The sequence below is a fragment of the Bradysia coprophila genome (assembly GCF_014529535.1).
Source record: "Bradysia coprophila strain Holo2 chromosome IV unlocalized genomic scaffold, BU_Bcop_v1 contig_81, whole genome shotgun sequence".
NCBI lineage: Eukaryota > Metazoa > Arthropoda > Insecta > Diptera > Sciaridae > Bradysia > Bradysia coprophila.
Window position 1 is genome coordinate 837,138 of NW_023503375.1, and position 14,516 is coordinate 851,653.

The 14,516-nt window shown below is 35.1% G+C and overlaps 1 protein-coding gene across 6 annotated transcripts in view; it reads left to right on the forward strand.

The window, feature by feature from the left end:
- LOC119072193 (endophilin-A) overlaps positions 1 to 14,516 on the forward strand; it is a 40,118-nt gene that overhangs the window by 6,473 nt on the left and 19,129 nt on the right. The window contains exon 1 of one of the 6 annotated variants that reach the window (XM_037177359.1): positions 3,861 to 4,104. The exons of the other annotated variants lie outside the window; for them this stretch is intronic. The gene's annotated coding sequence lies outside the window, so the exon portion shown is untranslated. Of the gene's footprint in view, positions 1 to 3,860; positions 4,105 to 14,516 lie in introns of those variants that run through there. 6 annotated transcript variants of the gene reach the window in all.

The window sequence follows — 14,516 nt, forward strand, 5'->3', positions numbered from 1 at the left end:
ATAGTTGACTATCAAAATTGATAGTTGACTATCAAATTTGATAGTTGACTATCAAAATTGATAGTTGATTGTTGACTATCAAATTTGATAGTTGACTAACAACTTGATAGTTGAGTAACAATTTGATAGTTGACTATCAAATTTGATAGTTGACTAACAACTTGATAGTTGACTATCAAATTTGATAGTTGACTAACAACTTGATAGTTGACTATCAAATTTGATAGTTGACTAACAACTTGATAGTTGACTATCAAATTTGATAGTTGACTAACAACTTGATAGTTGACTAACAACTTGATAGTTGACTATCAAATTTTGATAGTTGACTATCAAATTTTGATAGTTGACTATCAAATTTGATAGTTGACTATCAAATTTGATAGTTGACTATCAAAATTGATAGTTGACTATCAAAATTGATAGTTGACTATCAAATTTGATAGTTGACTATCAAAATTGATAGTTGACTATCAAAATTGATAGTTGACTATCAAAATTGATAGTTGACTATCAAAATTGATAGTTGACTATCAAATTTGATAGTTGACTAACAAATTTAATGCGTCTACTATACCAAAGAAAGATGTTTTTTACTCAATGTCTTACGGCAGAAAAATGCCTGCTATCAAATGAGCACACTATGATTGAAAAGTGTAGGAAATTTTTATGTTAAATGTAACCATCTTTCTTTGTAGGCAATGTAACTTAAGTCATTCTCAACTAATTTCTAAAAATTATTTTTTTTAAATTCATTATTCCAACAATCAAACAAAATATTTTACAACTCATTCAATTTTACCGATAAAAAATAATAAATTACCGATAGAAATGTGGTACATGTCGCTGGCACCTCTTCAGTAAATCAGTAAAAAAAGGCTTTCCTTCACACTTTGTCGATTTTGGAAATATAAAGCAATGGCGGTTCGTTCCTAGGGACTCCATCCTTCAACGAAATGTAATGAGAAGGCGTTCTGTTCGCTCCTAGGGAATTCATCCTTCTACGAAATGTAATGCAAAGGCGTTCTGTTCGTTCCTAGGGACTCCATCCTTCAACGAAATGTAATGAGAAGGCGTTTTGTTCGTTCCTAGGGAATTCATCCTTCTACGAAATGTAACTTAGAGACGTTTCGTCAATTCTTCACTTTTGTCGCTTTCTGAATCGACGAAAAAAATCGACAAAAGTGAAGAAACGACAAAAAAAAATAAATTAATTTATCGGTCGTTTATTACCATCCAAATTTTATTCACGATTGAAGGTTTTGTAAATTTAGTAAGTACCGGGGGACTTCCTTTTTTGTACAAAACTGTAAGAGAAGAACATCTATCGCGTTTTTTATTTTTTACCAAAGTGAAAGAGTCCTCTCATCGTTCCACATTCGTAAAACTTCGCATCTACTCTGATTAAATTTGACAAAATGGCAATCAAACAGAATAATAGATAGCTCATACGAGTGGGAAGTTTGCGGCCAGAGCGGAGCGAGGGCCGTAATTCACACGAGTCTCATTTTTTTTACGATTTGTGGTTGATTGAAAATCTTGCTGCAAATTTATAAGAAAAATGAGAACTCAAAGATCATTCGGTCTTACGTTCGAAGGTTTATTTGAAGAACTTTTTCTGTCAAATTTTGTTGTCATGTATAGAGTAATCGATACATTAAATGTAGGTATTTGTATCAGTGATGTTTCGGAAGTTCAACAATGAAATTGATCAAAAATATATTGAAAAAATGGTCAGTCAAGGGACCTGACCCGCCCAAAAGGTGGGACCTAGTTAGACAGAGCTTGTCGTTTATTATTGTTGTAGTTATCGATAACAGATGACAGCCGTCTGTAAAATCTGCCCGAATATGATTGAACCGTCTGCGATAATTTCACATATTGTGAAACGACTGTTATGGCCTGGCCATCTCTATATACAATTTGTCTTCTAAACATTGAATCGAAATCAATTCTAACAGTAGGGCTGCAGTAGGACGAAATGGGTTTACGGGTCGTACGGGGTTCAGTGGCAGCAAACACTCCGACTGACGGCTTGTTTATTATTACGGTGGTGTGTCACAGTGACAAATAAATAAATGTTACGGCGTTGGATAAGTTTCAACGATTAAGTTAAGTGCATAATTAAAAAAGTTTCGATGCATAAAATTCTACAACAAATCTCTCGAGACGAGGGTGAGGCGATGGAAAATCGATGTGCACGTATAGACATTGGATAACTCTATATGACTCCCATGTTTGCATTTTAGGTGGATTTCTAGTTGGCAAATTGTGTTGGTTGTCTATTATCATCATTGCCTGACAGACTATCTTGTTTAACCCTGTTTGTTCAGTCCATATGGTTCACTCCTATTCTTACTTATTTTTGTTACATTTAACGTAAATGTCTGTCTACCCAAAATAGCCAATATTTATTCACTATGTCACTACATTCTCTACATTGTAGTAACCTTCCCGCGATAGCACGCTTTGAACACGAGAAAAGTCTGATTGTTTTGTTATCCGAAAGTCAACGTCCCTTTATGTTCAACCGAGAAAGTGATAAAACATCAGGACACACCACTGATTTGCCGCGAACTTTTTGTGAATGAATGTAAAAAGAAAATTTAATCAGAAAACGTATCCACACACGCAGTATACAATTTATACACCGCAAATAAACAGTCCATTCTTAAATACACAATGCCATACATACATCTGGAAAAGACTGCCATTCAGTTCTCATGCGAAAAGATAAAATCCGCCCACATCAACTGTACGCACACAACAGTGAGGCATTATCTTGCACCAAGTCGAAAATCATATCGACTCGGCTAAAACATGAAATTGCTTCTTCGCTAACACAGTAAAATAGCCCTCCCCGAAAAAAATCCCATTTTATTCATTCGAATCGTAAATTCATAACTATTTGTAAACATGACAGACCTGATTTCGATTCCGAATGAATAGCTTCCCTACTTCGCTCTCGACGCCGAAATAGCCGCAGAGTGGGCAGAGTGGATAAACATATATTAAATGAAAGGAAAGTAAATGCCACACCAGAACATAAAGTGTTGTCATGTGTGTATGTTAAGGGTAAAATGTGTAGGACGAATCCGATCAATTATTATCCTTTCACTGCGAGTCGAGAAAGTTCAATCGGAATATGTATAAAATAGAAACCTGGAAAACTTAATACTCGCATCGGGTTATATACTCAGGTTTTTTGTGTGTTGACGTCGTTGGTAGATGGATTAAAAGAACCGAGTTTTATCTCCGTATACTGTAAATCAAACAAAAATGTATCACAATATTAGTAACAAGCGGATCTGGCATAAATCTCCGACTTAAACAATTGTTAATTGGATTTGTGAACTGGAATTAGGTAGATAGTTAGTCTTCGGTGGGATTTGTGGTGATTAAAAAATGTGAAATATTCATATGTCCGTTTACAATTAGAGCTGTGTATAACGAGACAGAAATTTTCCGATTTTTGTAAGTGACCTACATCATTATCTATCTGACGGTTCCAATGGTTCATAAATCACAGTGTTTTAGGCATACGAAAAATGGTATGATGGGCATCAGTACGTCGCCAAAGTTAACATTTTATTGTAATAGAAAGACTACCCCAAGAAATAATTTTTTTATGGCTACGGCGCATTAGTTGAAGGCGAAAGTTGTGCAGACATTTAGGAGCCAGACATTGTGTCGATTTTCTCAAGTGGCGTTCCAACAATAAAACTGATCTCGGCAACATTACGTCTTGTAATTCCTCCACACTAAACGCATTATCGTGGCGACTTTCCATGGTGTAACATGTTCAAACTACGACCGAATATTTATCAAACATTCATTATAACGCAATTTAATATTTCGTTTTTGTTGATGGGTTACACCAGATCTTAACTTGTATTTAATGTGCCCCAAGTAACATATGTGTGATATTTACGTACATATGCACGACACAACAATACGAAACAATAAATAAAGTGACGGGATGACGACAAAAAAAAAGTTCAACTGATTAGATAAGACTATAACCACAGTTGTTAAATATTTAAGAAATAAATTTATGTGTGAATTTTCTGCTGGAGAGGATATAACCGTGACCGTTATTTTTCAGTTAAGTTTTTAATTTATTTGAAAACAATAAGTATTTTATCTCCTAAGTGTGTTGGATTGTTGTTGCTTTATCACGCATTAATGTTCACTTCATTAATGTGCTATATTCACTTAGCTTCCAGTGAGACTGTGATTGCAATGCATTTAAGTTGAACTTTACGTTATCGGTCGTTTGGCAATAGATGAACATGCAAACAATTCTGACTTTTTACGTTTAATCTAAATATTCAACATCTCCATACCTACCTCTCGCCTCTGAAGAAATTTGTTAGAAGGCTTGCGACATACATCTAACGGACTTTAATATAAAGTGTTTACTATAGCGTCTACAAGAGTAATACTTTGATATTTAGTATCCAAATGAGTGTAAAGTATTCGAGGACGTGAGCCCTTACTATCTTTACTTATCCTAATGCAAGATAATAGATCATAGCTCATTCGTGATACGATACTCATCACACAAAATACCGCTAACTATAACGGCTCGACTTACTCACTTAAGCCAACACTACACAACCATTGAAGGGTTTTGACCTATTCCGTGCAAAGGTACTCCATCCCAGGGCCTATTTTTAGATTTTTTTTTTATTTTTTCCAAAATTTCTAAAAAGTGGCTAAAAATTTCCAAGAACTGCGAACGTCCAAAAACTGAATTTTTCCATAATTTCGAACGGTTTTGGCAACTCCTGATCTCAGCCTTGTGTTTTAGCCAGCTCTCAATGATTTTGTTTGATAATTGACGCTCTATTCTTTCAAATTGATCCTGCTCGACTTCATTCAAAAGCTGATAGTGTCAAGAATCAAACAAAATGATTGAGATTCAGCTAAAACGAAAGGCTGAGTTCAGGAGTTGCCAAAACCTTTCGAAATGGTGGAAAAATTAGGTTTTTGGACGTTCGCAGTTTTTTTTAAATTTTTGGCAATTTTTTGGAAATTTTGTAAAAAATTTCCGAAAGAATTTCCAAAAATAGGCTCTGCGTCCATCCAATCACTTACTCCTAGGGCTATTTGAAATCGTTCACTAGTCATTATGTTACCATCATGTCTTGGGTCTGCCTAGTCTGCGATTTCCATCGATATTTGACGTATCATAGTACGCATGTCTGATATACACTCAAGGCTGGATACTTTTGGTGAGGTCACGTTAATACGTTGGTGACGCACCACCTTGACGATAATATGGGGATTTTGATACAAAAATTCACCTCTTGTGATGATTTACTGTCGCCGTGACGATATGGTGTGTAAAATCGTAAGCAGTGTTTCCGGGTATCTCATAAAATTTCGGTCTGAGTTACCTCCCTAGCCTTGATATACAGTATGTCAACTGTAAAATAATGACTGTGATTTCGGTGAGATATTTCCACGAATAACTGGGTCTCGGACCATTCACTTTGATGAAAGTTACCGTACCTGATAGCTCGTGTTTTTCAGTCGTTGTAGCATAGATCGAATTATTGTGTACTGTACACCGGGATGCAGTTTGTTCTCCAAACTGTGAAGCTAACACTGTACACGGTGTACACTGTACAAAACGGTAAATAAATGAATTCCTTTTTTTTCGTTCAAAGCAATTCATGCTCAATTGTATAACTTTTATAAAGAAAATTTATTCAAGGCTTTCCGTGTACAGTTCGTTTCGAAAATATGCAAAAGATTTTTACTATTGTGAGTGGAGGGATTTTTCTCTTCATTGTATGCCAAAAAAATGGCTTTTTTTATGCTACCTTGAACTTTCTGTAATTGATTAATCGATAGAGACTAAAGAATATTCAACTGCGATAGAAACGAAAATATCCAGATAGTAATCGGTATTGTTCTTCAAACGTAGGTATTTGGTCAATAATGGCGTACGGAATTTTTTTTCCAACTTTTATACCCCTTATATCCCGAAGTCCCCATATTTATTATATCTAAAATACTACCCCCACTACCCCAAATGTACGGAACGGATGTCATTATTGAATGACCTCATATAGTTCACCCTGTTAGACGGATCAATCGTGCCATATAGAAGTATATAACAAAAGTTTCCCATTTTGTTTAAATATTTTTGTCTTGGTAAAAGTTGTCGATTCATTCCCACACCGTATCGCACTATTTTATTGATTTTGTTTTTATCAGGCCTGTAAGGTTTATAGTTCAACCGAAAATAAATGTTCTTCGCACAAAATAACATAAATCTTTCCATGTGTGCATATATGTGCTCCACCAAACAACGGTTTTATTATCCCAATGTATACAGTTTCATGAAAGCTTGCTGACTTATCGGTTACATGTTGTATGAACGGAATAACTTAGGGACAGACTAAAGTTTCTCTTAGTTACAGTTTCTGGTTTCCAGCAGCGAGATATATTTTTTTCGGTTATGTTGACTAGGTCTAGGTGTACAATTTGTATATATATGTATCGGTAGCAAGACTCAGCATACGGAATTAGGATTGTGTGTTGTACAAGGAAATGTTTTGAATGTAAACTGTTATGGAAATGAGATGGAAAGAACTCAAAAATATTTGTTTTGCGTATCTAATTTCATGGAAATGGATCGACGAAAGCTTATGGACTTTTTAACAACTATTTTCTGTCTGCTTTTTCTTTTTCTTATTTGTTTGAGGTAAATAAAGAAAAAAAAAGGTTCCAAAGATATGATTAGTCGGAGATTTTTTATTTAGATTAACTTTGGAGCCGCAGGCACTTCATCCGATTATCCTTGATATTTATGCACCAATTGATTCGTCGATCACATCTAATTGACTTCTCAAAACCTAAGCAGCAGACTTCGCTATCCCTAACATACCTCATGACGAAATCTATAGGGATTACACCCTTAAAACATAGCTAACGCCGACCCGTACGAAACACCTATTCGTATTAAAAGCCTTTACTGTGAAACTCTTCATTTCTTTTACTTCATTCTCTTCTGAAAAGCTATTCGCCCTTTAAAATCACTTACATTATCTTTCTTTGCCTTGTTAGCATATACAAATAAATTGCCGGAGGCAATATAGACAGCCCCGTTCGAAGTCAACTTTCATAAATTCCTATTTAAACAGCTATATACCGCTATATTTAACTATATTTCACTATAAATAAACATTTCACAGATGAATATGCTATTATATAGCTCTATATGCCTGTATATAGCTCAATATAGGTGAATATAGATATATATAGATGTCCATATATGGAATGCCTGAAACACCCCACACACATAACAAATTATTTCCATGTTAACAGAAACACTCTAAGTACCATTTTTCCCAATATATATCACTTTTATTAAAATCCAATATGGCGACCGGCAGCCATTTTGTTAGGAGACCGGAAATTTTACCAACGCTTTACATTCGTTAATACCTTTCAAACAAAAAAAAATTCATGAAATTCGGTCAAAATTTACTCGAGATATTGACAAAATACTCCACGTTCACTGTACGGCCGAGTAGCCAGATAAGAGCTCACTCCAAGAGACCTAGCTCACGCTCCGGAGAACATAATTTCAAAAACTTTTTTTTCCCCGATTGGTACGGTCAATACCTATCTAATAAAGCTAAAACAGACGAAATATGTTGAAATGTGGCCGACCTACAAGCAAAAACTGCTTGCCGCCCTGTGCCTGTTTCACACCAAGGTGTCTAACTCACGAGTCGGTCATCCGATTTCCATAAACTTTTTTTTGTCGATCGGTATTGTAAAAACCTTTTATTTGACGTATCAGTTACAAGTGTAACGTTTGAATGTCCGGAGATATCTTCGAAAAACCTTAAAGCAATTATTGGGCCACAGCTTTGACATTACCAAACGGGAAAAAAAAAATTTCGAAATCGGATGCGTTTTACTCAAGTTATCGTGCAGACGGACAGACGGACAGACGGACATTTTTTTTTCACTGATTTGGCATCTCTAGACAACCACAATAGGTTTCCCCTTACTCAGGGAGTCCAATTCGACGTGTTACGGATGTATGCGTAAACGCATAAGACCCCAGTACTTCGTACGGGTCTAAAAACATGCAGATCAGTGAAATAGGGTTATTATAACGAAAAATACCAGCAACACACATTTCCCATTAAAACATTTTCTCAGTAATACTCCCACACATTTGGGACAAAATAATTTTGAAATAAATCCAGCTGAAAGTTACGTGACGTACATTAATTTTTCGGTACATGTTTTGCCTCCATGTTCCGACTTCTGTATAAGATTGTCGGAAATTTATTATTATTCGGTAAAAACTAGAAATTCATGATTGCTAATTAAGAATTCCTGCTTAGGAAAAACTCGATGGGCACATTGTCAAAATAAATTGTCATTTACTTTCATCTGACTTAGGCATTTAGTTTGACGTTCACTTACTCGCTAAAATATTATTTTTCTTTTTTTTAACTAATATACATCGTTATGGGTAGGACACTGGAAATTGGTAAAGATATTTCCGCAGCCTTACCACTTTTATATGTACTTTCATTGAGTATACTACTGACGTACTGACTATATGTCTGGTTTATATTTTTATCGATATTTTATTACGTCCTCGTGTTTCGTCTTATTTCTTAAGTTACGTAGGTGTCTCATGTAAATCACATTATGGTTTACTGGAGCATATGCGAATACTTCAAGTACTTAACTAACTTCTCTGTTTGCAAAATGATGTAAAAGCCAATTTGACTTTGTATTACAGGATTTATGGTGTAATGTTACGAATTGACATAGTCATAGCAATTTTATATGTCCCTCAGAGGGCAACATCGCGGTAAACTAACAAAAGAGAATGTGCTGTTCAAATTTTAGACATTTCCACTTGTCATGCAGACAGTTCCTTTGTTGAATGTTAAAATACCAATTTATCATTTGACATCAATTTAACTTCTCCACAATGTAAGCCGACTAGTCGTGCCTTCGTTAGACGTTAGAGTCTTTCTAACGTTAACTGACAGAACAAGCATTCCTCCTGCTATGACTCACCCTTCAAAACACCTTCGCCGCAGTCAAATGTATGAAGGGTCTCTGACTAGTGGTGTAGGTAATTGCATGTACTTTCGGGAGAAGTAGAGCTTACGGAAATTTGGTAGCATCTACTGTGCAATATAAGCATAAGCACTTAAACATTTCAACTTCACATAATTCATCGTAAATGCTGCCAAACTTCCGTAAGCTCTACTTCTTCTGAAAGTACATGCAATTACCTTTCAAATGACACCCCACACGACCATGTGCGTTTCGTGTGACTCGAGAAATTTTTGTAAGAAAGGTGGAAGTTTTCAGTCTATTTTCGGTTGAAAACTTCAACTGCACATATCTCAGTTTGGATGAATTTTAAACCCAATATTTGCCCCGAAAATACATGCAATTACCTTTCTAATGACACCCCACACCCTGTACGGCTCGTCTAACTGGAGAAATTTTTGTAAGAAAAGTACATGTTTTCGGTTTTTGATCGCCTCACACTAGCCACACAAGCTTCGAAGAATTTTTTTGAAATTGGTTTTGGCTTCTGGGGTCGAATACCTTATTGGGCACATATAAAAAAATTCCAATAGAAAATGCGTCCGATTTCGGTCTTCTGTTTTTCAGAAGTATCCCTCTTAATCGTTAGAGCAATGGAAAGGAAGATTTAAGTTTTTTCTGGGGAGACACGCCTGAAAACGATTACACCCCTATAAGACGGTCGAATCATTTCGTAATTTTAATATTACTTTTTAAGTTGAATCTTCGCTCTCACTTTCTTTTAGTTCGATTTAAGGGTGGCGGACGGTAACCACGGCAAAATATTTTAATTTTTTTTCCTAATGACATTTTCATTCGTAAGCTGTGCGACTGTTCACAGTATAAGCATTATCTCATGGATTAACTCCAACGCATCATTATATCTATACCAATTATTCGTGGGGTTTTTTCTGAAACAAAATTATATTTCTGACATCTTCATCGTTAGCAAAATGTCAACTCAAAAGTTTTTTTTTTGTCCTTTAAAAGCCTACAAAAAATTATTTTTTTACCATTTTAATGAACTTTTCACAATGTATCTCCGTATAAAGCACTCTATCTTCCTTGACTTTTATGCTGGGTAGAATCGTATATAACACAAATCAGTTATATAAAAGCTACGTCGAAAAAGCGTATGAAATTCGTGTTGTTTCTAATGGGCACACAAGCAAAGTCACAAGACTTCACCGATGTGTAGTTGTGATATTTCTATAAAAGCGCTCTCAAATGTGAACCAAGACGACAGGCAAATTGTGTTGAATGCCATTCCAGAAATGTTTTCGTTGTCTAGCAGATTGGAATTAAATTTTATTGTGCAATTCTTCTGCTTTTTTTCTTCTTCTGCGGTATGAGTTGTCAAGTGGCTTCATATTTTGTTATTGTCATGGTTTCAGTTACAAAAGTGCTTAGTGTGTCTTGATACAAGAGGCTTATTCGCAGCTAAATTGGAGGAAAATTGATACAGGAGCTGTACAAGGAAATAATTTCACATTATTGTGGTGTTACTCAGCTATTATCACATTTATTTAACATATAATTGAATTCTGATTGCTTGGTGCTTGTGGTTTGTAATTATATTGATCGGTGAACCGCAACACTGTGTACTCTATTCAGCACAAATGGGTCTGTACATTGTGTACTGACAAAGAAGAGTTGAAAATCTCTCGCTCAAAGCTGTAGTTTTTGTATAGAACTATTGTAGATTGCCTGGAGGCAAATTTACCCTCTACAGGTGCGATGTTCAACTTTTCTTTGACAGTGTGTTTCTACTGACTAAGACCTACTTCTAAATAAGTTCATATTCACTACCATGTCTATTCAAAACCGTATAGGTCCATCAAAAATTAATAACAGAAATTGCACGGGAAATGATATGTTGACTTAGGCATCTCACTCTTTAATTTGTTGTATTTTTGTGCTGTGTGGGATCTGCTATTCCATTCACTGATTGTTCCATTGTTTCCAACATATTATGAGTTCATCATGGAAATTACAAAGATAAAAGGAAATTTCAGCCCCCCAGCAACCGGAACGTGTATACTCCCACGCTGTACCATTCGATATGTACAGCACAAGTCACAATAAAAAAAAACAAATTCTAGGCAAAGCTCAATTGCAATCCAATTTCAAACATTGCCTACAAACGAGATAGACTTAAATCTATAACAAACATTAAAAAGGATATTGTTGCCACTGTTGTCTCGACAACATACATAAGTGAAAGATGTTCTTTGCGTCATACGAATTTCGGGTGAATGCCAACGCATGAGTTACGGAATTTCAGAATAGAAGCGTGCCAATGTCGACAAAATTATTCCACGAATATCTCTATTATATTCATGGCGTCAACGATCTGAAATTTACAGCTTTACAGTTGGGGTTTATGCTGTGTGGGTAGATATGAGTCTGACGATAGACATAGGGCGTGTTAGGGTAATGAGGGCTTTGTCTTTATTAGCTTTGAGAAATTGAAATGATGAAGTTGTAAATGCTTGTGATGCAATGTGCAAATGACCCATTTACTGTAACGTTGTTCTCAGTGAACTCGTAACGTGGAAGTCCGATCAGTATTTTTCGAATATTTTTCACCGTCATTCCCTTCCTATCTTGAGTCAGATCCAGAATAAATTATTATCTTTTCAGACGTTGTTAAACTTACTAAAACTACAGAACACTGGCGTCGACGTTTTCTCCAATAAAGAGAAATCGGCTCCACTGCTACAGGAAGTATCCGTTTGACTACCAATGTCTTACTATAACGTTTTCGTTTCGATGAATACCTTTTCAATTACATCGTTTATTACGTTAACGGCGATACCATTGATGTCATTTCTGGTCCGATCTTTTTTTTGTGTAAATTCTACCTTTTTGCTACCCAAGGGAAGGGTTGATACGATTTATGGATGTCAGCTTTATGAATGTCAGCTTTATGGCTGTTACCTTGTTTATGTGTGTGACAGCAGAGACATTTACATTTAACAAGGTCCAACAAGGCATACGTGTTGATCTCCACTACATTTTTTTTTTAAATTAATTAGTTTTCGTAAATTGATGCTGATTAATGTTTTTGATTAATTTCAACTATGAATGGAGTAAATAATTTTTTTATATCCCGTTATTGTGTTTGTCGCACATAGCCCACGCTTTTATCGAGCAATAACAGTCGTTTAGCGGTTTCTATTTATGAACTATCTGAAACAAGTCTTTTATAAATAATTTCATTTGCACAAGTTGCACTAATTATGTTACTGTACATGTAGAACCTGGGTGCTTAATGCACAGCAGTTTATTCTGTTATCGTGCAAGTTTATACGTTGTTCAGCAACACTAAAATTTACATAAACTAAATTGCTTTTATGCCTGTTTATAGCCATAATGCGAGTGAAGTAAGTTCCTTTCGGTACAGCACAGCTATATATTATGTAATCACATTGAATTATGAAAAAAGTTTGGCTATAACGAGCTTACAATCAAGGAGAAAATTCACTAATATAAAATCCATTATGGCCAGTTACGATTGCCAGCAAAAGTTCGAAATTGACGCATAAATAGCAAATGCTTTTTTTCATAGTTACCTGGGCCCTGAATAGCATCACACTAATTGGTTGATTGTCAAAGCATTTAACATGATAAGTGGTAAATCTAATTATCTTGTTCTGTAAACGGTAGAACATCAAAAATTGAAAGTGTTTCTGCTAGTGAAGCAATTTAATTCCAATTGAAAAAATCAAAATGCTTTGGCATTTGGAAACTAGTGTTGAGCTATTTTTATCTGCTGAAATAGGCAGGATAAAATATCGCCTATGAGAGTTAATTGATTTCATTACAACAAAAAAGCAGACCGTTGAATCAATCAATAGCAAATATACAGATGGTTGCTGATTTATTTTATTTGAAAATAAAAATAGAAATGGACGGATTGCGGTTATTATGACTATACATCGGAAAAATTGGTTAAATTAAATCAAATTGGGAAAGTCGGCTCAATCATCAGCTTTTCAAGGTTCTACAAAAATGTTCATTTCACGAATAGTTCTGGACATTTTTAACCGAGGTTTTATCATCTGAATTTTACAGATACTTTTTTGTAGTTTCTGTGACCAGTATCAGAACTATGAGAAGTGATTCTTATGAAAAACTGCCTTCAAAAGACGGAAGTATTTCTTTGGTGTTGCTTTTAAAGTTCATGCGTGACCAGATAGAGACCTCCACAACTTTGAAGAGAACAAAAGTTTTACAAAAATGTCTGTCACAGTAATTACTGCCCATTTACGGGGAAACATGGGTTATGGTGTGGTGGTCTACGACGGCAATTAACAGAGAAAAATGATTCAGAGGGAAAAACAGAAATTTGTCAAACATGGTAAATCACCAAATTCGATTCAGAGAGTGTTTCCACCTTCGCCTAGCAACTGACGATTGAAAATATTCCTTACCCTTACCACCACAGCCACCCTTGTTATTTATTCCACTCACTGCGAATAGCCAAAGTATTATAAAGACATAAGCCGCGATAAGGTTTCTTATAATACTACACTCAGTGCGAAAAGCTTCTCTATTATATAGAGACTAAGCTCATTAAGTGCGAACAGCCAAATAATTTTAAAGAGACTCAGTGAGAATAGCACGAATCTTTATTCCAATCCAAAGCAATTAGTTGTCATAATGTTCCTACAAATGCCATTATTCCTCTGTTTGCATCCTTTTGTCCATCAGACATAATTCATTATTGCTATGAATCATGAGTTTTCATTCTTCTAATGCTAAAGATTTAAATCAAAAAGAAACTTTGGACAGCCGTCAACTTTCACACATTATTGATTTTTCCCTAAGTGTTCACCCACTGACTTAGATCGGGTCGGAGTTGATTTTATTTCGAACAGATGGATTTGCATTTTTATTTCCTTAACTCACAGAGTCCCGACTGAACTAGTCAACTATAGTGTTTCCTTTTTCACTTACCCACAATAAATATAGTGAAAATCCAATTTAACACTCTATTCCATGCATCTATTTATACGAACTGGTGTGCTGCAAAAAGCTCCAGAATATTTACTTGTTTGCACAGTCAAATGTACAGCAATGAGATGCAAATTGAAGTAACTGAAGAAGTGTAAGCACAATCCACTTGAAAATGTTTCTTGAATCTTTTGTCTCCGAAAGTAGTTCGTAAAAGATTCACGTTTCGGAAAAATTTAATTTCCCAAATATTTTTATTTCAGAAACATTTCCACATGGTAATCATAATATTATGTGTTCGTGTATATTGCACATAAGAACACGTATAACTATCATGATTAATAAATTTTCTCAGCTTTTAAATAACGACAAGTTGTTTTCGGTTCCGCATTACTATTTTCGATAAAAAAAAAAGTTTCTTAAAAGTTTCGAGCACAACTTTTACTTATTGGAAATTTAATTATTTT